Consider the following 25,386-nt stretch of genomic DNA (forward strand, 5'->3'; position numbering starts at 1 on the left):
GCATTTGTTTACATTAAAAGCAGTTCTAGGACAGGATTAAGCAGATGTCTAATGTTTTTCCCCAAATGTGTACATATTGCAGTTTTATATACTTATTCATATTTATATACTTAAAGTGTATTCTTCTGCTGTTGGACAATAAGAAAATAGCTGCAAGTACAGATTTGTGGTAAAAATAACCTTGTTTGTATGCTTCCTTTAATAATGAACCTGTTTCTTTCTGTCTTAACATTACAATTTTATTTAACACTAAAGACATAAAAAACGCACTTTTTTCATTAATATGGGCAGTTTGTTCCTACCATACAGAGATTTCTATGGATACTGGCAAAATATATAATGAAGTATAGACACTTCTGTAAATACTTTGTTTGTTTGATTGTGTATGTAGTCCATGTGTACAGAGCAAAATCTATCTGATATCTATGTGATAAAGTACATTTACTTTTGTTCATCTTAACTATACTCTGCTTCTCTGGGACTACCTTTAACATATGAAAGCTACTCAGGGATTTTATATGTTAAAACACCACCAACAACAACCTGTTCAACATCATGCTTGCAGTAATGATAACATTCATTACTGGACCAGTAATATGTTTAAGGTCCAATATCAAGTGAATCATCAGAGAGACAAACAAATAGGTCCTGTATATTATTTGAGAGCTGAGAGTCCCTTCTTTTTCAGTGGGTTCCAATTTTTGTTTCTAACCCTGGTAGATCAGAGAAAATCTAACCCTAAAAATATGAGGATAATTTTACAGAAAAAACTATTTTAAATTATAATAAAGGCTTCCAAAATGTTCTCTCTCCTACTCTATCCACTTGTACCTATCTTCCTCCATCTCTAGTCTCACTCTCCATAGTGGACTTATGATACTCAGGCAGCCAGGTTTGGTAGGCAGAGGGATATAAGTAACAATGTCAGGATTTTTTGTTTGTGTTTTTAGAATTCTAAAAAAGTCTGAAATTGTTTTAGTTTCTTTCTGAAAAATATTTGTCATGAACATACAATTGAAACAAACTACACAATAGTTTGATGTGTCCGTCCAAGGTTTCCTTGGCATCTGATTAATATGAACTGTCTAACTAACTCATGGCTTTGCTACTCAGAAGTAATGCAGCCATGTCTGATTAAATTATGCTGATAAATTGAAAACCACACCTTTGTGGATTCTGTTTAGATATATTAATGGGATTATAGGGCAAAATCTTGCTCATTTGATTTATCTGAGCAATCCCAGTAACTTCAGTGGGGTTACTCATGAGAACCAGGGAAGCATGGTTTCACACATAGAGATGGGGATTTCAGTGAAAATCATGTCCTCTATGTAGGTCATTTCAAGGTAAATACAAATCCCTAGGGAATTTAAATGAGTTTGTGGTGTTCATCTCTAAATGTGTGGAATTGCAGACTTTTTTTCTTTGATATGACTCATTTTTTAATGTGCAATATCATTGTAAAACACAAAGAAGGCAAAGGTGGTCATTTAAAAATATATTAATTTCTTAAATTGGTCAGTAAAAGTTGGAAATAACCAAATTTAGTAGAGTTCTGGAGCAGTATGTGGAATAGTAAATTAGCCCCTCCTATTTTTAATATGTCAGTTTTTAAAACAGTATATTTTGAGGTCCGTAAAAATAGGAATCAGTAAAAATCTAAAATATGTGATACTATGGAGTCTTAACTATTTAATATTAATGTGCATTAACCTCTTTGATACTGTTCACTGAATTCAGTAGAACTATTCTCATGCTTAATTTAAGCATGTGCAGGAATATATTTACAATATCAGAAGCCTAGTTTGTAAATTCTTTGGGAATAGGCATATATATATATAGGCACATGCTTAAATAAATTAATGCCTATATATATAGGTTTTCTTTTAATAATATCATGTTATATACAGTATGTGGTGCTTTATTGGTTAATGATGGACACTAATATACTTATTTTAATTGTATTATCTCCTCAGCTGAATACATTAAATGCTTCACAGTTGACTTTCAATAGCTAGTTTTTACTTTGGACAAACTATTTCTAAATCTATTAACATTTAATATGTCAAAACTAGACTTGGATGTTAACATCACAGCAAGATAAATTAGAACAATTTGCACTTTGGTTAGAGCCATATTGTTTCAACAAAGAAAACAGCCATGAATTCATGTACATTAAGGATTCTATCTTTGGAACTAGAAGGTCTGGAAACTTTTAATGAATACTCAGATCTTGCAGAACACAGGAAAATCTGCAGGAATGTCCTAAATCCATAGACTCCAGACTGCTTTTTGCTCTGTTACTGCCTAGCTCCATCGTTGTATTAGGGCCACTCCATAACATTAAAATAATGTTGTGCCACTGAAAATGAATACAATTAGGGACTCCAGAATCTGGTGAAGTCTCTGGAACAGAAATCCCTATGTGTTTGAAGTGTGGGATGTCAGTCCTCACAGGGATTTGGCAGTATGTGAGACTGCATAAAGCATAGCTCTTTGGAGCAGAAACCCTTTTTGCTGTGTTTTTAGAAAGTGCTAGGCTTACTGAGAATGCTACTAGAAATAGATCATAGTAATAATTGTTCAAGAAGTCATGTCATTAATGCTATGAATTTATATAATCTATTTTAATGGGAGCTAGAGAAAGAGCTTGCATCCTAAATTTGCAGGATATTCAACAATCCTTTGAAAGCAAAGCAAGGATAAACACTAACTGAATGCAGAGTACTGTCGATTGGGTTGGAAATATATAATCACAGAGTACTCCAAATAGAAAAGTTTTAAAATCCTGTCCTTTCCATTTGAGAATGCTGAGTTATATATTGTCTCCACATCTCCATAGTATCTCTGTCCATTTTAGTATCTCATCTGTCAAAGATTTTCCTAGATTTGAAGATCTGTCCTCTGTTCCACATATTAAATGTCACTGTCAGTTTACCTCATGAAAAATGAAGTGTAGTTGAGTGTAGCAGTCATGCCACATATATAAACAGTTCACCTTTAACTTAGTTTCTGTACAGGAGAAGCTGACTGATATTTGATTTTTAGTGAGATTTGTTTTCTCCAGCATATTTAATAGGCCAGTACTGTAGTAATCTATACTTTCTTCACTGATAACACTGGATTTACATAATACATTTGAACAGCTACATCTACGCCCTTCACTTTTGGAGATAAGGTGTGAGATAGGAGGCTTGCAAGCTAAGCAGCAGCCACATTTGATCTAGACCTATAGTAATAATTAAATATTGCCTGCCAATTAATGTGTATGCAATATATATCTCTGGCCTGCTTGTACTTTTAGTTAAAATAAAGCACACAAGTGTATCAGTAGTTCTGGTAACTACTTATTTTATAAGTATTTATGCATAAGTGTTTAAATAGATTTACTAGGATCATTTCTACTTAGAGGATATTTTTGTGACCATTTGGCACTGCAAACATCCTTAGGGCATGATTCTTGTGTCCATCCTGGCTAATGTGCTTGGAAGTGGTGCAAAGCAACCACAAACTAGGTTAACCAGAACTCTGAGGACTTTCTCTCATGTAAAGGAGAATTCCCAACTGGAACCAGGCTATGCCAGCCTCTCCACAGTCCCTGAAACAGAGGGTGCTTACAACAAGAGAGGAGCTGAACCAGGCATTTACTAAGCCCTGGTGATCATGGCTGCTGGTACAACCTCTTGAAGGCATGGAAAGCCTGAATTGGGAAGCAATTTGTTCTGTCGTGTACTTCATTATGCTCTGGCATTTCTCCATCTCCCTCTGAAGTATCAGTACTGAGCAGTATGAGATGATGGACACTGGTCGTGATGAAGCAGTATGAGAATTACTGAATTGGCCAATATGCACAAATCATTATTCTCAGCATTAGGGGGTCAGTACATGAAGAAGTTGCACTTTGAGGGTAGTATTTTCTCAAATGATTTTCAGAACCTTAGAAATGCCCATGCTTCTTTGGTCTTTAAGACTTATTTGACAGAAAGTATAAACCATTTTAGCTGACAGATGTTATTGTCTATAGTCTTTCTTTTTATCTGTCTAATACCTTTGAACATCACAGGCATTTTCATATCACTATTGATCTTATTTCGCTGACGTTAATTTAGCCTGTTGTAGTATACTGGTAAGATTATTCTTATCTCAGTATTTCACCCTGTTACATAATCCCACCCCCGTACATATGCACATTCTCACACTTCCATGAGAGATTGGGACAGGTCGGGTGTGTGTGTGTCACTGTAATTGATCTGGATTGAGGATTTACTTTTAGAATTCATCCATTTCTATTTTAGGAAGGAGCATAATATATACAGACACCCCTAAATTATGGCCATGCATACAATCCACAATACTTTGTTCTGGAAAATATTGTTTTCACACAAAACACAATTAATGTGTGGAACTCATTGACACAAGATATAATACAGGCTAAGACATTGGCTGGTTTCAAAAAAGGATTGGACATTTATATGGATAACAAAATATTCTGATAATAAATATTTTAAAAATAAGTAAGAATATTGGAAGAGTTGAAACTCCTGATGCTTCAGTGCATAATCCAGCTTGTGATCCACTATGATAATTTGTATGTTCTTATCATATCCTAGTCAATGTGAGCTGTGAAAGAAACAGCTTGCCTTTTGGGGTTTCTGATCCATCTGGTTTCCCTGGTAGGGGGTAGTATTGGTCCAGTGGGACCATGAAATGGAATGATAACATTAAAAAGCAATAAAAAATATAAGAACCTGAATCTGAAATAAGAGACAAATACTAGAACTAGGGGAATGATGGGCCTCAGATCATGCTATTATTTTTTTCTAAAACATTCAGTCCTTAGTCCACATTATTGACCAGTGTTCTGAAACCACCGACATCTCCTGTTCTCCAAGTTTGTTTGTACGCATTAAATTAAAAATGTCTGGGCTGTGATCTTCAGTCAAGTTTCAGATGGCAGTAATATTTTACTATCAAATTATACACCGTCCCCCCTCCCCCCCCACAAGTAGAGGATTGTAATGGAGATTGTGACAAACTCTACTGGAATACCCTGCACTACTATCATTAAAGGGCCATTTGACAATCCACCAAAGTTTTTAGCATTGCTTTGTTTCGTGTAATTAATAGTTATAACACAAAAGTCCTTGTTTACCTTAGAAATCGGACTGAGGCAGGACTGAGCAGATGTCTAAAGTTATTCCTCAAATGTATTCATATTGCAGTTGTCCAAATAATGTCATCATAAAGGTCAGTGTGTCCTGGATTTTTGAGCAAGGTAGTAATACTATTTAGCACTTGCAGTGGAAAAGGGGTATGTGTAATTTTACAGGAACTTGAAGCATTATGTTACAAAGCATTTTTAAACAGTGAAATAACAGGATCCTGTCTATTACCCATAGGAGATGTTATTCTGTGCTGGGTCGTGTTATGTGGAGGAAATGTTCATTAGATGATGCATGCACATGCACACAGACAGAAGGATTCAAAGAATGATAAAACTGAATTTCCTGACTTTAGACACTTTATAGCCCCTCCTTTTAGGACTACTTTGCAGCACATATGGTGTGCAAAATCACCCACTCTTTAGAGACACCTGTGCTGTTAGAATACAATGTGGTGGGTTAACAGAGTGTCAGCCTTAACTCTGAACATCCTGGCTTAAGAGTTTATATTAAAGATTTTACAGTTTCTATTGTATGAATGTAGTTTTCTGTGCTCAGTTTGTCTACTTTTTTAATGAAAATTTACCAACTCAAAAAGCCTATTTCACAGAACTGTATATAGCAGCACGGTAAATCATATGTATACATGTTGGTTTTTACAGAGTTAAGAGTCACTATTTACTAGGTAAGTCATGTCATAACAACTTGTTTGGAGCTGAGACACTCTGCAGTACAATTACCTTCCTTGAAATTTTTTTAAATCGTGAAATATAAACTCAGTAGGTTGGAGTTAGATTGTATAAACATATATTTAGAGATAAAGTCGCATCACAATAGATGCTGATTTAGATTCTGAAAACTCCCATTAATACTAAAAGGAGTTAGATGAATAAAGCCTTGTCCAAAACAGATAAAAGCATTCTTGGTGTAAAGATAGTAATTATGCATTATAAAAAATATATTGCAGAACTTGTATAGCAGCCAATTTTCAAAGTTGAATGTCTCAACTAACTTACGTAAAATAAAATTAAATTAAATAAAATTAAAATAAAATAAAGAAAAACCAAAAGCAATTTAAAGATATTATGGACTAATCACTTGACAAAATGTATTCCCCGTTGCAGATGGTCTTGATTTGCACTGTGTGGGTGCATAAAAAGTGTGTCAGACATGTAAATATTTAATTGCTAAAATAAAACCCTTAAATTGATAAATCAGTTGAGTCCAATGTGTGGCTGGAAACCTGCAATTAATAGAGTGCAGGTGGATTGCCACACTGGCATGGAGCCTCTCATCCGTCCTCCCCCTCCAACGTCAGTGATGCTCTGCCTGGGCACATCAATCTGCTCACATGTTATCAGTTGTGTAACCAGAGCCTTAATTTGTGCGTGTTTTTTTAAAGTGTAAAATATGAGCAAATTAGTTTTTCTCCTTGCATGTGTGAACATAGGGGCTTCTGTTGAAATTAGTGGCACTCCTATGTAGTATGACAGCATAATTTGGAAACAGACATGTAGCTGTCTGCCAAGTCCATGTACACAAAAAATTAACCTAAAGTTAGAGCTGATCCTGTACACTTAGGTCTGCTCCAATGCCACTGAAGTCAATAGAAGTCTTTCCATTGACTTCACTGGGTGCGGGGTTAAACCAATAAGTAAGCTCACAAAAGTCATTTGGACTACTCACAGGACTAAGAGGTTTGAAGGATCAGGTTCTTAATTTGTACACCTAAGTTAATACACCCCAAAGTGTTTTGGGGTTCAGATTCAATAGAAATACTGACTCCATTTGACAATACTGGTGCTATCAGACTTTTTGCAATACAATGCAGACTCTACTAAAATACAATATTAGGTGAATTGCAGTAGACACTCTGCAGACACATAACAAAAAGATGGCCTCTGCCCCAAATTGCTTATAACACATTTCTAATGCAACAGTTTTCTTCTTTTACTTGTTATCCATCTGTTCTGCTTTGTTTAGTATAGTAGTCAACCAAAAATACTCCTTAGGCAGGGAACAAGAATTATCCCTAAAATGCAATCACATTGTCATTTTATTTTACAGTGGAAACATTTCCTATTTTAATGCATTTTGTCCATGAAAGAAATTTGAGTTCAAAAAGGCTTACAACCAGGAAAGAATCTACAGAAAGAAATATAAAATTCTAAAAAGAAAACCTCTCCCATCCGCTTGAGTGCACTCATCTGTAGGTGTTCTTGCTGCTTCTTTCATAGTTATGTGGAAATTGATGTAGGCCGGAGAACCCTTCAAAACCATTTACCCATTGGGGGCATCAAAAATAATTTAATTATGGCTACTGAAGTGTATGATTTGAGAGTATAGAACACAAAGGCGTGGGTTATTTTGATGCTGTGTGAAGATTCCTGTTTCATTGCAGAATTATTTCCTTTTGTATTCATGCTTAATTTTCTATTTTTCAGTGCCAAGTGATAATAGGAAAGCTTTTGAGCATAAAGGCAGAGAACTCAGTCAGGAGATCTCCATTCTATTTTCATTTCTTTCGGAGACTTCCTGCATGACCTTGCAGAGGTCAGTCAGCCCCCAAATTTTTGCAGGTGGCCAGTGATTTTGGGTGCCTCAATTTTGGGATCAAATTGAGAAATTGGAGGCCAATTCCAATTGGAGTCTGTGGGTGCAACTGGTATTCAACACAAATGAGGAGCAAGCATCAGTTCTCTCATGTGTAAGATAAGGATCATACCTACTTCACTGGGTCTTGTCAAGATAAATATTTTAAATTAGTAAAGCTTGTTGAAAACCTTTGGATGGAAGCTGCTATATAGGTATACAAGCATAAACTCTTGGAGTAGGAACCTTCTTTTTTGTTACATGTTTGTACAGCTCCCAGCACAATTAGGCCATGATACATGACTGGCATCCCTTAGTGCTATTCTAATGCAGATAAATAATAATAATCTATTATTATTTTAATGTACACATGTGCTGTTGCCTTAGAAAAGATTAATTGTATTAACTGTATGGTTCTCAGTGGTTTGTTTTAAAGATGGAAATGAATATCTTAAGTGGGAGTATTTTCACTGGAGAAAAATATTGTAGCTGCTGTTTATTATCAAGTGCATGGGAGAAGCATATAAAGAGGCACATCCATCTGTGGTGTATCTCTATCTGAAGTCAATGAAGTTCCTTGAAGGAGAAAGTGTTTAGTTTAGTTTTTAAAAAATTGATACACAGAAAAAAGAATCTGAAGGCTTTTCAAAATGTACTTTTGTGTGTATATAATACATTTAGAAGGTAAGTTTTAAAACTTTCTGGAGTTTTACTTATTTCATAGACATTTTTGTACCTCATTGTCAATGGCACTCATTTTAGTAAGATAGTTTGTCATCTTTTTCCATATATACAGGATTCTAAGACGTGTCCAGTCTCAAAAATCAATTACCTGGCCCTCTGAGTCTGAAGCAGTTTGTTTAAAAATAACTATGAAATTCCTCTGGAGAAAAAGAATCTCCTTCATTTGAAACAATGATTTCAAGTCACCTGGGGCTGTGTGTTCCGATGAGTCATTTATTTGTGTAGCATTGTTCCTTTCTCTATTTGATTTGTTACTGTTAGTAGAACCCTCTAAAGATACATTTACAGTCTCTTTAGCGCATTATATTGTATTGATATTTTGTAATACTGGTATGAAATCAGGCCTGAAAAAATGGTAGTGTGAGAGAGAAAGGCAAACTTATCTGACTAAAATAACAAACAGTTCTCTGGAATGAGAATTTACCTGCCAATCTAAGTTCTGTATATGAATTTTACAAACTAATTGATGATAAGTGACTAGGAGTAGAAAACTACCTGGAATGCCCTAGAGTTGCAGAAAACTTTTGAAAACTTTTTGCATCGTATTTGGCCTAATTGCTTCACACCAAGGAAGATATCATTTATTTAAAGCAGTATATTTTCATGTAAAGGATTACCTTAGTCTTGAAGGTAAGGCACTTTGTCAAGTTAACATCCTAGCCATTCATTCATATGCATAGTGTGTTTCTCTGCACTACTCTGTCCCTGTGATTATATTAGACAGAAAATGATGTACCTTTTACAAATATTTTTTTTACACCTACCTATTTTTATTCACTTTCTTGGCAGTCTCCTGCAGTAACAAGACATATCAAAATTAAAACAGCAGCAAGAAAATCGTTTACCAAGGTGAAGCTGAGAAAAGCAAAAGTGACAGCAGTTATAGGAAGAAGCACTGGCTCTTGAAGTTAAGCTGCTCTGTCACATTCCATCAGTTGGACCATTATGTGGCACAGGAGGGCTGTAATAAATTGTCAGATTTGCTTCTTAGCCAAAATGATGGGATGGAAATTGTGCTACGTATTTTAGAGTAGGAGAAAAACAAACAAACAAAACTATGCATATGGGGAAATCAGCTACAAGCCCTGGCATGACAAATCTGATTTCTGAAATATAGTTCTTAGAAAAGCTCACAAGATAAAAGCTGGGAGACAGGAATTTGCCACCATCTTTTTTCAAGGAAAACAAGAGACCACAAGGTTGGGCAAAAAGGAGTCACTAACAAAAGTGAAGCCAACAAAATGGGTTCTACTTAGGCGTCTCTTTCTCTATGTCAGTAAAAATTAGGATGAATGAGCATGCCTTGGAGGTGATCACAGTCTTCTGGATATTACCGTCTGGGACTGCAGTGCTCTCACTAGAGGCAAACTGTTACCAATATTCAGTATCATGCTCCTTTAAGAACCAGGAAAATTAATTATTCCCTACCTTCTTTGCCTGATGGTTTGGCTAAAAGTGCAGGAAACACATTAATATACATGGAAATACCTTGTGGGGATTAAATGGTCTGTATTTAGAAAGCAGCCGCTGAACACATAATTGCAATATGTGTATCAGATAAAATACACAGTCTTTTCATAAGTGTTATTTTTCTCAGTAGAACTATAATGCGAGTGTATATATACAAACAAATAACATAATTGGTTGAGAATTGGTTTAGGCTCAACTGTCTAAATAAGAACATAAGAATGGCTGTACTGGATCAGACCAATGGTCCATCTGGCTCAGTATCCAATCTTCTGACAATGGCCAATGCCAGATGCTTCAGAAGGAATGAACAGAACAGGACAATTATCAAACGATCCATCCCCTATCATTCAGTCCCAGCATCTGGCAGTCAGAGGCTTATGGACACCCAAAGCATGGCGTTACGCCCTGACCATTTTGACAAATAGCCATTGATGAATCTATCCTGCATGAATTTATCTAATCCTTTTTTTAACCTAATTATACTTTTGACTTCACATCATCCTCAGGCAATGAGTTCTACAAGTTGATTGTGCATTGCGTGAAGTACTTCCTTATGTTTGTATTAAACCTGCTGCCTATTGATTTCCCTGGGTGAACCCTGGTTCTTATGTTATGAGAAGGGGTAAATAACACTTCCTTATTTTCTTTCTCCACACCATTCATGATTTTATAGACCTTGTCATATCTCCTTTTAGTCATCTTTTTTTCAAGCTGAACATTCCTAGTCTTTTTAATCTATCTCCTATGGAAGCTGTCCCATGCCCTTAATCATTTTTGTTGCCCTTTTCTGTACCTTTTCCATTTCTAATATATCTCTTTTGAGATGGGGTGACCAGAACTGCATGCATTATTCATGATATGGGTGTACCATGGATTTATATAGTACCATTCTGATATTTTCTGTCTTCTTATCTATTCCTTTCCTAATGGCTCCTAACCATTCTGTTAGTGTTTTTTGATGCACATTGACTGGTTGTTTTCAGAGAACTATCCACAATGACTCCAAGATCTCTTTCTTGAGTGGTAACAAGTAATTTAGACACATCATTTTGTATGTATAGTTGGGATTATGTTTTCCAATATACATTACTTTGCATTTATCAACATTGACTTTCATCTGCCATGTTGTTGTCCAATCACGCAGTTTAGTGAGATCCCTTTGTAACTCTTCACAGTGTGCTTTGGACTTAACTATCTTGAGTAGTTTTGTATCATCTGCAAAATTTGCCAGCTCACCATTTACCCTTTTTTCTAGGTCATTTATGGATATGTTGAACAGCACTGGTCTGAGTACTGAACCTGGGGTGATCCTGGTATTTACCTTTCTTCGTTCTGAAAGCTGACCATTTATTTATACCCTTTTCCTATCTTTTGACCAGTTACAGATGCATGAGAGGATCTTCCTTCTTATCCCATGACTGCTTACTTTGCTTAAGAACTTTTGGTAAGGGACCTTGTCATAGGCTTTCTGAAAGTCTAGGTACACTATATCCACTGGATCGCTCTTGTTCACATGTTTGTTAAACCCTCAAAGAATTCTAGTTAATTGGTGAGGCATAATTTCCCTTTAAAAAACCAACGTTGACTCTTCCCCAACATATCGTGTTCATCTATGTATCTGATAAATCTGTTCTTTGCCGTAGTTTCAACCAATTTGCCTGGTACTGAAGTTAGGCTTACTGGCCTGTAATTGCCAGGATCACCTCTGGAGCCTTTTTTTTTTTTTTTTTTTTTTTAAATTGAGGTCACCTTAGGTATCCTCCAGTCATCTGGTATAGAAGATGATTCAAGTGATAGGTTACATACCATAGTTCATACTTCTGCAATTTTATATTAGGTTTCTTCAGAACTCTTGGGTGAATACTATCTGGTCTTGGTGACTTATTACTATTTAATGTACCAATTTGTTCCAAACCTCCTTGTTTGTCACCTCAGTCTGGGACAGTTCTTCAGATTTGTCATCTAAAAAAAGTGGCTTAGGTGTGGGAATCTCCTTCAGATCCTCTGCTGTGAAGGCTGATTCAAAGAATTCATCTAGCTTCTCTGCAATAGCCTTTTCTTCCTTTCATACTCTGTTTAACACTTTGATCATCCAGTGGCCCAACTGATTGTTTGGCAGGCTTTCTGCTTTTGATGTACTTAAAAAGAAAATTGGTGTTTGTTTTTGAGTCTTTTGTTATTTGCAATACAAATTTATTTTTGTCCTACCTTATTATACTTTTACACTTGGCTTGCCAGTGTTTATGCTCCTTTCTATTTTCTTCAGTAGGATTTGACTTCCAGTTTTTAAAGGATGTCTTTTTGCTTCTAATGCTGCTTTTATTCTGTTGTTAAGCCATGGTGGCATATTTTTTGGTCCTCTTATTATACTTTTTCATTTGGGGTGTACATTTGATTTGTGTTTTTTAAAAAGTTTCCATGCAGCTTGCAGGCATTTCACTCCTGTGACTGTTCCTTTTCACTTCTGTTTAACCAGCTTTCTCATTTTTGTGTAGTTCCCCTTTCTGAAGCTAAATGCTAGAGTGGTGGGCTTCAATGGTATTTCCTCCTCCCCAAGGATGATACATTTAATTGCATTATGGTGACTATTACTGGGTGGTTCAGCTATATTCACCTCTTGGAGCAGGTCCTCTGCCCCACTTAGAACTAAATAAAAAATTCTCTCTCCCCTTTTGGGTTCCAGGACTAGCTGCTCCAAGAACCAGTCATCCTGGTCAGATGGTAAGTAGTATAGTCCTACTGTTATTCTCTTATTATTCAAGCATGAAATTTCTCTCCATTTAACTGAAGCACAAAAATGAAATGTAGATTAACACGGGTAGTTATCAGTTATTTTGCACATATAGTAGTTAAACTGCAGATAACATTTTAGGGACCTGATGTAGAATTAGAATTTTCTGAAATATTTACAAGGTATAAGCCAGAAGGCCCGTAATTGACAACAACTGTAACTTGTAATAGGGAGTCCATTATAAGTAGTTATAATTCACTTCCAGTTTGCTCAAAGGTAGCTGGTTGAGAATATTCTATAAATCAGAAGACATCACACTTAGGCATCAGTAAAATCAACTGTGGCCTTGTCTTTCCCCTGAATCTCCCATATGACAACAGTCTGGTCAGCTGCCATTTGCTGAATTTTTCATTAGCTCCAGGATGATATATGAGTTGTATAAAACCTCACTTCTCAAGAGTGTGTTTTAGTGAGGTTTGGGCAGCCAGGATAGTGAAATCAAATATATACACTAAGAGAGATTATAAAACGTATGTACTGTCTTTAGAACTCTTGTTATGAGTCTGTGATAGTCTGCCAGGAAACTAGGTCAGAACAGGAATCAAGTTAAATGGTGAGAGCAGGAATCAGAGCCAAGGGTCAGAACCGGGTTACCTGGAGTCAGGGAAAGCAGGAGCAGGGCTGGATGCAGGGCATGGTCTAGACAGGAGTGAGGCTGAGTGCAGGGCTTTGAGTGAGGTAAGCAGAGAATCTGCAGGTCTGTGCATTGAGCAGCCACTGATCCTGTGCAGCTGCTCGTCTTAAGACTACCTTACCCAATCAAATGGTTTTACTATGGCCCAGGTGCATTCATTGGCTCTCTCACAACTGGGCAGGCACAGCTGTAGGCTCTCATTCCTGACAGAACTGTTCTGCATGGAAGGTTCAAGTTATGAATTGGAACAAAGATTCCTACTCCAAAAATACTTTATACTTTATTGGTATTTTGTTTTGTGTATTGTGTTTACATTTGCTTCCATGGGGGGTTTAATGATTAAGGTCCAGAGATCTGTGTGTGCTTCACCTATAGAGGTTTGTTCAAAGAGTTTGGAAGCAGTTTATGTTTATAGAGTTCAAAGTCTGAGAGGTTTTTTCCCAGACATTTTCTGAAAATGGAAATCTAACCCCATTAAAGCCAGTAAAAAGTAGTATGAAATAGTAAAGCAGAGATGGAATTTGTAGAGCAATTAGCCAGAAACTTTTTTTAAAAGAGAAATACTTCTAGTACTGGGTATAGCAGAAACCGAAACCCCAAAAGAATCAGTGGATCTGCCAGCCAGGTAGGGACTCAAGGGAGCAATTGAGAAAGATAAGGACATTGCTGAGAAGCTAAATGGTTTATTTGCATCCATCATCACGATGGGTAATAAAAACAAGGTGCTGTTAGAAATGGAAGTGGCAATTGTGATGCTGGAACAAATTGATAAATTAAAGAGTAATGAGTCCTCGGAACTAGACAGTAGTCATCTAAGAGTATGTGTACACTTCAAATGCTACAGCAGCATGGCTGCAGCACTGTAGTGCTTCAGCATAGATACTCACTAGCAAATATTGTATCTATCTTTTAAAAAAGTGCCAGGAGTGGTCCTGGGAAATTACAGGCCAGTGAACTTTACTTCAGTACCATGAAAACTAGTTGAAATAATTATAAAACATAGATAAAGATGATATATAGGTACAAACCATCTCAACCTCTGTAAAGGAAAATCATGCTTCTCGGATTTGTTAGTATTCCTTGAGCGTATTAACGAAATAGTGGATAAACTACAACCAGCTGACATTCATTTGGTCCCTCAAAAGCTTTTGACAAAGTCGCAGACAAGAGACTAATAAAGAAAATAAGTGGCCATGTAGTGCAAGGTAAGGTATTGTCTGGGATTAGAAACCGACTAACAGACAGAAAATAGAGAGCAGCAATATATATGGACAATTTTCAACTTGGCGAAAGAATGGGATGCTCCAATTTTTTGTTTTATGGTCTGTGTTTAATATATTTGTTAATAATATAAAAGCAGGTGGTGAAATGTGCAGATGACACACACTTATGTAGGTTAGTCAAGACTAGAGAAAAATGAGGAACTTCAGAGGACTATCAAACCTAGGTTAATATGCAGCAAAATGGTAGACTTGCTCTTAAAAAATAATAAATTTAGTGGTGATAAATGCAAGGTAATGCACATTTGAAAGAATAATTTGACTACTCATACAATTACCTGGGTACCAAATGATTTGTAAACCATTCAGGAAAATAACCAAATATCAGTTTATACAGTTCACTGAAAACCTTGGGACAGTCTGCAGCACTAGTTAAAAATGAAAGCAAAACATGAACATACATGAGTAATAAAAAAGAAAATAATACTAAACAAATCATAACGCCTTTATATAAATCATTGCTATACTCTCACCTGGATGTTGTGTTCAGTAGTTCACCCTATCTCAAAACAGAAATAACAGAAATAATAGGCAATCCAGAGATGGGTCACAAAAATGATTAGCAGTATGGCAAGACGTTCTTAGAGGAGAGATTGAAAAGATTGTGATTCTAAGATTAGAGAAGAGATGAATGAATGGGGACTTTTGATCTTTTGAATCATAGGTTACTGTTTGCAAAGATTTCTCAAAATAGGTATTTGTTGAATACTCCTGGGGTCACTGGGCATCCTTAGCTTTGGTGTATGTTCTGTCATTTTCTAGGCCACTGTCAGAGATAGGGTACTAGACAAGACGGACAAATAGCTCTCTCCATTATGTCAATTTCTATGTTTTTGTCAGTGAAGATAAAGGAGGAGGTTAAAAGTAAAACTGAAAAATTGTGGGTGCAAATCCTGATTGTATTAAACTCTAGTGGATTTTCTGTGTGCTTTTAACATCATGTTTGCAACACTTACACTTACTGCAATCTCAGATTTGAATCCTGAAATGATTAAATGAGCCTTCACACTTCTCTGGTAGATAAGCTGAGTTCTCTGTAGTTTGCTGTTGGTTTGTCCTTCAGATGAGACTTTAAAACCAAAATTCTTTCTGTTGAGAGTGGACACCACAGCTCTTATGGCACTGTATGTAAGAGTTGGTTTCCTTCTTGGGTGGAATGCCCTGTCCTGGTTTTCCTTTTCACTGCCACACCTTATTCTTGGGTGGCTTCATTTCACTAGCACTGTATAATTTGACATGAAAGACACTTTACAAAGGTAAAATTATGTTCATACCTGGTATTTGATGTTTGTTGGAGAATAACTATTTCGCATGATACTTGGGGATATGTAGCAAACGTCATTAACAACAGTGAATATTCATCACAGACAGTCCCCATGACACCTTATCACTGTGCCTCAAACATGATTTGGATGGACCACTTGTGTGGTGGAGAGGGTTCTTCAATCTCCACGTCATTCAATCCTGGGCCTTCCTGGGGAGTCTGTCAGTACTGCCAACTGTGGTGGTGATGGCTTTAGAAAAGGAAAGATCTTTCATCTTATTGAAGGTAGAACAGATAGATTTTTCTAGCTGGATTTTTTCCAAAGTTCCTCTTATTGGTGAAAGTAACTTTAAGGGACAGTATGTCAAAGGAACATCAGCACAGTTTTATTCTTTGGTGGACATATAACTGGTTTGTTCATGTCCAAGTCCATGATTTAAACATAAACTGAGGTATTTCTATAGTTTGAGAACCCGTGCTTTAACTATTCTATAACATGGGTGCTGTTACCATACAGTTTTGATACCTTTGTCCTGAGCACATAACTCTGCTCTGAGGCTAGAACAGTGGGCAACAAATCTTTACAAGCCTTTAGAATGCTTATCAACTGTGAAACAGATTTCACGTACCATCTGCTGTGTGAAGGACACATTAAAGTAGTCCTCCATTTCTCCAAAGCATCAGCACATTCATGCAAATCCCTATTCTCTTACCTGTACTTTTGAAAGTGATGGAGTGATACCATCTGCACAGTTCATTGAGTTCCATCTGAACTGTGCAATCTTCCTCACAGGAAGAATAGATAGATACATCTCCTTGAATTGTAGCCTGCCCAGATGCAGCAACATTTTCAGTTGCAGTAAAACTAGCCAACTGGTTAATGTGGACAGTTATTTTGCAAGTTACAGTCAACCATATTAATTTTATCAAAAATTCCATTAGTGCTATAAATAATATTTTAGAAATACAGTTTTAAATGTCCGGAAGTGACTAAACACATAACATTCAGTGTGGAGTTGAGATCAGTTCTTCAGAAGAACTCTGTTGTTAATTGGCACGGTTGAAGTTACTCTGTTGGAAATCTGTTTGAACAGTGACACAAAATAGAAAGAAAAATGGTTAAAGAGGCTAATTATGGTTCAGTGGTTTAGTTCACTTACCCAATCAAACTAATACTCCTGTTTAAACCAGATCTAGAAATTTCCAACACAAACAGATTACAAGGATTTATGCCAAAAAATGATGTTTTGGAGGGGAAAAAATAACAGCTGGTTTCTTATATTGGGGTTTTTGTGTACATTATTTCTGTTATTTAACACCTGTAGTTAGTTCCAGATGTGTGCATGATGTTTTACAGGGAAATAAAGACATGGTCACTGATCCAAGGAGCTTACTGGAAATTACACTTACATAGTGGAAACAATGATGATAATCTGTGTAACTAATTTAAATTCAATTCACCATTGAAAGAATACAATTATTGTAATTCGTAAAGGAGACAGGTGAGCCAGCAAAAATCCCTAAACCCCTCACCCATTACCTATAAATATCAGTAGAACAATTGAGCTATATGTGGACACCTCAGATCAGTAAAAAAAAAATCTTGATTTGCTGTTGTTATGTGACATATCTCTTCCTGAATCCTGGATAAGAATCTGGTCGTACCTAGTGAATTTAAGCATTAGCTCAGATATAAAAAATACTTTGATATACTTGTAGGCGTACACATGCCACCAGTGTTTGGACTGGGACTTGTTTCTCATAGAAGAGTTTTGTAGTTTAAAATAAAATATTGCCACAAATTACAAATGCCATTGATTTTTATTTTGCCGCAGGTGGTCCTGCTGTTAGATGACAATTATTTGCATTTCCATTGTAGGAAAATTCTGACTGTATAATTTTATTTTGTGTGTCTTGTTATTAATATTTACATTACGAACTTGCCTTTTATTCTGGCAGTTGTTCGGTGTGCATTTGAATGTATTATACTGAAACTATTTTTCAAAATCAGGGAAATATATCCTTAGTTAAAAAACTCCAGAAAGCCACAGACCATGCAAAATCTCCTCTTTTTGTTAGGCAATAAATAGGTTTAAAGGAAATGATACCTACATCTTCAGCAAGAAAGTCTGAGCATGCCTCTGACGGAAACAGTGAAGTTTAATTGTTTGAAGTTTTCTATTCCCACCTTGCAGCTGAGAGCTCTTCCTATCAAATAATAAAAGCAAACGAAAAGGTAAGAGGATGAAGCAAACAAGATATATTTTAAAAGTCTTTGCTGTGGGGCTCTCATGTCCTTCATCATTGATTTTACTGAATGCCATAGGCATAATTCTATTCATTCATAGGAAGTGATTCCCTAACCTGCAATAGAAACCTTATCTTACCACCTTAGAGACAATACTAATCATTTAGGGAACCACAGGAGGAAGTCTTGTAGGAAACATTCCTTTCATTTGCTTGCCCTAGCTGCATTTCTCCTTATCCTACTATTCTAAGACTGATTTTTATTCATTCTTGCCATTGTCCTGACCATAAATTAGCCTTAAAGGGACTTAGTGACTCCACAAATATCCGATTTTAAACTGTCTTGCATTTTTAAAAATTGCAATGTGCAGACAAAGTGGAATAAATAACATTTATTATCTCATTTGTACAGTTAATTATGCTTGATCCATTCCAAATTTAAAGCAAAATATTTTCTGACCAAACCAGTGTTTTGCCATCTGCCGGAAGAGCAGTTGGACCAAATATATATGTTACAAATACATTAGCAATATTAATGAGAGGTTAAAAACAACACAATCATGGTTTCTTATTGTGAAAATTTATCCAGGACTTGATCCAAAGTCCATTGACATCAACTGACTTCCACATGCTTTAGATCAGGACCTTGATTTAAACATGAAATCTGTCTGATGGGGAAGAAGATTCAAGCAAGATAATATATGTATAGTATAGAAGTTTAATAGGTAAATTCAGCATAATCATTGTTAACAGTCTTTATGGCTATTGATACTGTTTTATGTGTCAGGCATGTTTTCTCCATAGAGTGCCCAGAATACTGGCTGGGTGTTCAATTTTTGTGATTTGAAAACTGAGGCAAAGTTAGAGAAATAGTAGATTAATCTCTTCTTGGCTATGTAAACATAATTCTGCATATTGAATTGAGGGGTTGCTAATCCCTCACATCATGTTTCTTCCAATTAAATTGTAGAGCTTTAAATATTTTCAATCACAGGAGGCTGAAGAAGCATGTGTATGTGCATGAAAGGGAAGGAGAATGATAATCCTAAATGAAAGTAATTTTATTTGGAGAGAAAGTAGGCAGCAAACAGAAGTTCTGAAGTGGGGGAGTTTAGAAAGTAAAAGATTTCTGCAAAATGTTTTGACCCCTTGGGGAGCTAAAGAAATAAAATTGGGATTTGCAGCATGATTAGAGTTTGATTTATGAGCTGCTTTTTGTTAACAGAAGTGGAACAGGAGGAGGAGAAAAGGATTTAACTTGTAAGGGAAAACAATCTTGTGGAAATTGCTTTCAAGTTCATAGAGGTTTAGAAACAAGGTGACAGTTGGAACTGTTTTGAGACCACCCCTATTCCAGCCTCTGACTGATGTTCCAAAACAACCAAAGGCAATGATTAGTAAGTAGTAAGTTATTGCAGCCAAACAATCTCAAGGCAGAATGAATGGTTAATTTAATATTTTTTTAATTCTCAAATCTCTAGCCTAATGTTGGGTCAAATCTCAGGTACACATAAGTATGTGGTCTTTGTGCTCTTTAGAGATACATCAGGAGATCTGGAAAGAAATCCCCTTTTCACATGCATGTAGGGGGCCTTCTGCAGGAATTCAGAGCAGGATTCAGGAATGCCATGAAAGGAGTGTTGAAACCTCTGTGTGGCATGGAATCCATAAGAATGGCCATACTGGGTGAGACCAATGGTCCATCTAGCCCAGTGTCCTGTCTTCCAGCATTGGCGAATGCCAGGTGCTTCAGAGGGAATGAACAGAACAGGTAGTCCTCAAGTGATCTATCCCCTATCGTTCACTCCCAGCTTCTGGCAATCAAAGGCTAGGGACACACAGATCATGGTGTTGCATCCCTGCCCAGCTAATAGCTGTTGATGGATCTATTCACCAGGAACTTATTCAGCTCGGTAAGGAGTAGGAGCTAAGCAGAGGTAAGGCCAGATGTTCCACCCTCCGTGAGTCTTCTGATCTTTCCTTTCTCCCACCCTGGAGGAGCATGGGTAGGGCCATAGAGTGTTTTGGCTAGAGCAGTATGATGGTGAGGTTCTGTTCCCGCTCTGTCACACATTGAAGGATTTCTTTCTCCATGTGTATCCAATGGAATTCTCCTGTTCTTGGTCCACTTACTAGGGCTGGATGACCATACAAGTTTTTCGTCCTTGGTTAGAAGCAGGGAAAATGTTAAACTTGAGACCTCTGTCTCTCTTTCCGCCAAACTTACTGTTAGTGATTCCAGGAATCGGCAACAGAAAACAGGAGCTGGAGATTCTACAATTCCAGTTCTCCAAGCATATGCTGTAGCAGGGACTTGGTGACATCTGAACATAGATCCTAGAAGAGAAAATAAAATACTGTATATAAAAAAGAAACCTGGCGATTCTTTGGGGGGAAAATTCTCATGCTCTGTATTTAATGGTTAGTGTATTCAGATCTGTTTGGTAATTGAAGGGGACTATTGTGGAACATGTTTTGAACTGGGCCTCTAAAGCGAGCTTGGCAGTTCACATGTATTGAGTCAGATACTGAAAATTCAGGAGCAGACCATTGAATCCCTGATGATGATACCTTCATGTAAAGTTGTTCACACAGGCACTCTCCTTTCTCCCCCACTCTCCCAGTAATTTTGAAACAAGGCAACAAGTGCTCTTAGGAGCACTGACCCTTACTCAAAAAGCCTTTCTTTAATTTTTGTGTAAAAACCTCTAACTTTTTAAAGAGACTACATCACCAGCTTAGGTGCCCAAATCTAGGTTAAGATGGGTTTCAAATCTTGGCAGGTGCATAAAAACGTGCATCATTTTTTATTTTCAAAATTCATTCTGAATGAACTCCAAATGTTTATATTAATATAGAGACAAGGCAGATAAAGTAATATCTTTTATTGGACCAGCTTTGTATTGGTGGAAGATACAAACTTTAGCGCTTCCCAAAGTGCTTTCTCAAGTCTGGAGAAAAACCCTATCACCCATAGGCGAACACATTTCACAAAGGGATAACTCAATATCTGATAAATCAGTCCTCGTCCTCAAAGGAAACCTGCTTAACACCTTCCAAAGACCAGCCTGGGAACTTAAAATCATAATTCTGCTAGCTCTTATCAATGGAGACACTGGTTTTATGGCTCTTTACATCAATTTGTAACCTACTAAATCTCCTTTGTGTATGACTGCAGAGGTGTTACTTGCCCACTTCATTTTAAGTAGTTTCTTGCAATGTGTGTTAACCCTTTATACTTAGCAATCTGTCCCGCCTTGCTGTGACACTCTCCTTACCTCTTCCAAACCTGAAGAAGAGCTCTGTGAAGCTCAAAATCTTGTCTCTTCCAGCAATAGAGTTGGTCCAATAAAAAGTATTAATCTCACGCGCCTTGTTTCTCTGAGACCAACCCAGCTACAATATACCTGCAAACAACAATGGAATATATAAATGTTGTGATTTACAGGTTAATTGTTCGTATGATCTGTACCAGAAGTATTTGATTTAATTATGTATTTTATAGATGGTCATATAGCTTGGATGTCTGGTACTAAACAGTATCTTTTAGAGGCATATATCTCTTCCCACCCCCTTTCCCCCCACACACACCCCAACAACAAAATAGGATTTTCTTTATTTTTATTTCTCAGTATAGCTACTCACTCATTATAATAAATTCATCTCTTAGTCTGTTTTCTTAACAAACTACTCTTACCACATAGAAAACTGAAAAAAAAAATGTAGAAACAAGGCACAATACTTGCTATTTTGGTTATTTCCTATTTTAAAAATAATTACATAGACTATATTGATTTAAATAATAACTTACTTTGTGAAGAGTTCATGAAGTTCTGCAGCTTAGTGTTTGTAGTAATAAACCCCCCCTCTCTCTAACATCATAAACATTTTTCAACGGCAACAACTGTAGTGTCACAGATGGAGGATAATGGACCAAATTCAGATCTCTGATATGTGAGTACAGTTCCCATTGATGTCAATGGCAGATGCACTTGTGTACTGAGATCTGAAGGAGACTTTACAATCAGACTTCAAGTGAGGAATAATCAGTGGGATCAATTTTTCGTACTGCAATGTTTCCCATGAAGCATGTGCAGGTCTTGAAGAACCACTTTTTCCAAAGGTCGTCTTAATTTGATGAGCAATATTTGCAGTTGCATCCATTGCTTATGCAAACTATTTTTGACATACACAGTATTTTAAGGATGTTTTTGTAACAGTTTGTGAGGTACATCTTAAAATGTATTACACTGACAAAGTAGAGACTATTTTTTTCTTCATCTATTTCCCCCTTCATCACTAACACAGGTGGAAATCTGTTTAGAAGGTTTGATCTGATTCTTTCAGTGGTAAGGAAAATCATATGTAAATAATTTTTTAAATGTGGCCCAACTCAGAAGAATATTTAGGCCTGTGAATAACTTTAAGCCCAAGAATAGTCCCATTGACCTTGCGTGCTTAAATTATGCCTGACCCTTGCTGAAAAATTATGCAAGCTGAACTAAGATTTCTGTCAAAGTAATCAGAAAATGACAAATTATGCGAAATGAGAACACTAATAAGGAGGAAGGATTCTAAATTTTACCATATGATCTGGGATTTTCAAGTTATCTTTATAGCAACGAGCCACTTCAAAAATGATGCCAATTTCAATCTTTAAAGATATACATCAATCAGAAATCATTTATTCATCCGACAAAATGGAGCATGGCACATTTCCCATGATTTAGTTAAGTTACTGAAGTAATCAAGTTTAATCCAATACATGTTAAAGCGCCAGGAGGTATAATTTCACAGTGCTATCTGCATGGTAATTCTCATTATCCTATGCTGAAGTCATCTTCCCCTTCCGACCATCTCACGCTCCTCACTGAGTACCATAATCTGCCTCTTGTATTTTGCTGGATTATATTCAAATTACAGGACCTCAGCTTCATGACACTATGTAACCGCAACACAACCTGCATCTCTGATGTCATTTCCTCCTCTATAGGTAGATTGGGTTGGACATAAGATGACATATTATAATGCAAAGAGACTGCACAGCACAGCGTAGCACATATGCTTCCTCTCTAGCGCACGCGTACACCGCTCAGTGACTATCAGTAGCAAAAAGCCCCAATGGCCGGAGACAGGGCACTAAATGGGGAGGGTTCTGAATCACTACAGAGAATTCTTTCCCAGGTATCTGCCTGGTGGGTCTTGGTCACATGCTCAGCGTCTAACTGATCACCATATTTGGGATTGGGAAGGAATTTCCCCCTGGACAGACTAGCAGAAACCCAGGGGGGGCAGTTCACCTTCCTCTGTAGTATCTCGGGTTACCAGCAGGTTTAAACTAGTGTAAATGATGAATTCTCTGTAACTTGCAATTTTTAAGCCATGATTTGAGGACTTCAGTAATTCAGCCAGAGGTGAGGGGTGTATTATAAAAGAGGGTGGGTGAGTTTCTGTGGCCTGCAATGTGCAGGAGGTCAGACTAAATGATCATGATAGTCCCTTTTGACCATAAGTCTGTGAGGACCATCAACTCATTAAAGCAGCATTCAACTCACCGTCCCTCTTGAGGGTATTATTTTATGTAATCATCACAATGATTTTTGTGTCCAATATGATTTCTCTAAATGCCTGCACATGTTTCAGCATGTTTTCTCTGCTTAATTTCTGCTCCTCCTAAATTCAGCAAAGGTTGGAGTGATGTGTTTTGGAACACAAGCTATAAAGCAGGGAACCTAAATTGTAGTATACATGTAATTTACAGTGATGTTTTCTTTCCCTTGTGAAGCTTTCATTCCCTTTCCTCCCACTTATTATTCTTCTGTCCACATTGAAAAGTTCCTGAAATTCAAGTTATTAGCAGCACTTGAAGTTGGGGACGTTTGATTGGGTGGATTCCTTGCTATACTATTTTCTCTGTCCTAGTTGGAAAGTAGAAAGTCATAGCTGAATTGTGTTTGCTGCCTTAGAGTTTCAGCAATGTGTTCAGATCATTTAGACCAAGGAAAGTATACCTCCTGCTTGGAAAATGATAAAACTGTGCATGGTAACTACAAAATGCTTCAGTAGTGTTCAAAAGATAGTGTACGTATATCATATTTAGACAATAAACAACTACAGTTACAATCCCACAATGCAATCTGCTTACATGATCCTCTGTACGTGTGCAGAGTCCAGTTGAAGTGGGACCACATTGCAGGATCGGGGTCTCAATTTGCAATTAAGTTCTAACAGTGATAATTCCACTGGATAATTGCACTGCTGTGTAATTTGATTTGGTTTTTCTCCCCTGTCAGCTAGCACTGAAAAAGAGATGGAAATGCATGTATTAAACTAGAGAGCAAATATGTTGTGCCTGGTTAGTGGAACAAGAATCTGTTGCATGGTTTCTGGCCAGGAAGTATGATGCACAAGGCAGTCTTCAGTGTTGATTTCAGTTCATCAGTCTGAAAAGTGTATGCTCTATGTTTGTTATCTTTTCCAATGGCAGAAATTGCATGGGTGTATTTATCAACTACATCCGTTTAAAGGTGGGCCTGACCCACAAATCTGAAATCTGCAGTAGGACTAGAATTAGGATTAGGATCTGAACCTAAATTTGCACATCATTCAGAGTGGTTTCGGATCTAGGATGCTGATCTGAACCCATTTTTATAGTACAGCAGAGCCTCAGAGTAACGAACACATCGGGAACTATGAAGGAAACGTTATGATTGTTCTTTCAAAAGTTTACAACTGAACATTGACTTAATACAGTTTTGAAACTTTACTATGCAGAGGAAAAATGCTGCTTTCCGTTTATTTTTTTAGTAGTTTACCTTTAACACAGCACTGTATTGTATTTGCTTTTTTTTTTTTTTTTTTTTTTTTGGGGGGGGGGGGGGTGGAGGCAAGGCGAGGGGCAGGGTTGGTCTCTGCTGCTCCCTGATTCCGTACTACCGGTTCCAAATGAGGCGTGTGGTTGACTGGTCAGTTCATAATTCTGGTGTTCGTGACTCTGAGGTTCTGCTGTACTTGTGTGAGTGCAAAGCTGCTACTGCTACCATGATAGTGCTGTGCATGTGCTGTCAGCTGCTGTGATGCTAATGCTCATCACAAGTGTCACAGCAAGTATGCCTCCGCGCCTGTACACACATTCCCTGACTGTCTCCACTGTCAGGCAGGAACAACCTTTTATGAATTTTTAAAAGTCCCTCCACTCCCCC

At 37.0% G+C, this 25,386-nt stretch overlaps 1 protein-coding gene and 1 long non-coding RNA gene across 2 annotated transcripts in view; one reads left to right on the forward strand and one right to left on the reverse strand.

The window, feature by feature from the left end:
* PCDH11X (protocadherin 11 X-linked) overlaps positions 1–25,386 on the forward strand; it is an 887,832-nt gene that overhangs the window by 802,870 nt on the left and 59,576 nt on the right. The gene's annotated exons all lie outside the window — the stretch shown is intronic.
* On the reverse strand, positions 16,371–20,523 carry LOC137153250 (uncharacterized). Its single transcript, XR_010919744.1, has 3 exons — positions 20,412–20,523; positions 18,050–18,145; positions 16,371–17,019 (listed from the first exon to the last, which is right to left on the reverse strand). It is a non-coding gene; the product is annotated as an uncharacterized lncRNA (long non-coding RNA).

The sequence above is a fragment of the Emydura macquarii genome, unplaced genomic scaffold (assembly GCF_026122565.2).
Source record: "Emydura macquarii macquarii isolate MOO-44397 ecotype Brisbane River unplaced genomic scaffold, CSIRO-AGI_Emac_v2 contig_1253, whole genome shotgun sequence".
In the NCBI taxonomy this organism is placed as follows: Eukaryota; Metazoa; Chordata; order Testudines; family Chelidae; genus Emydura; species Emydura macquarii.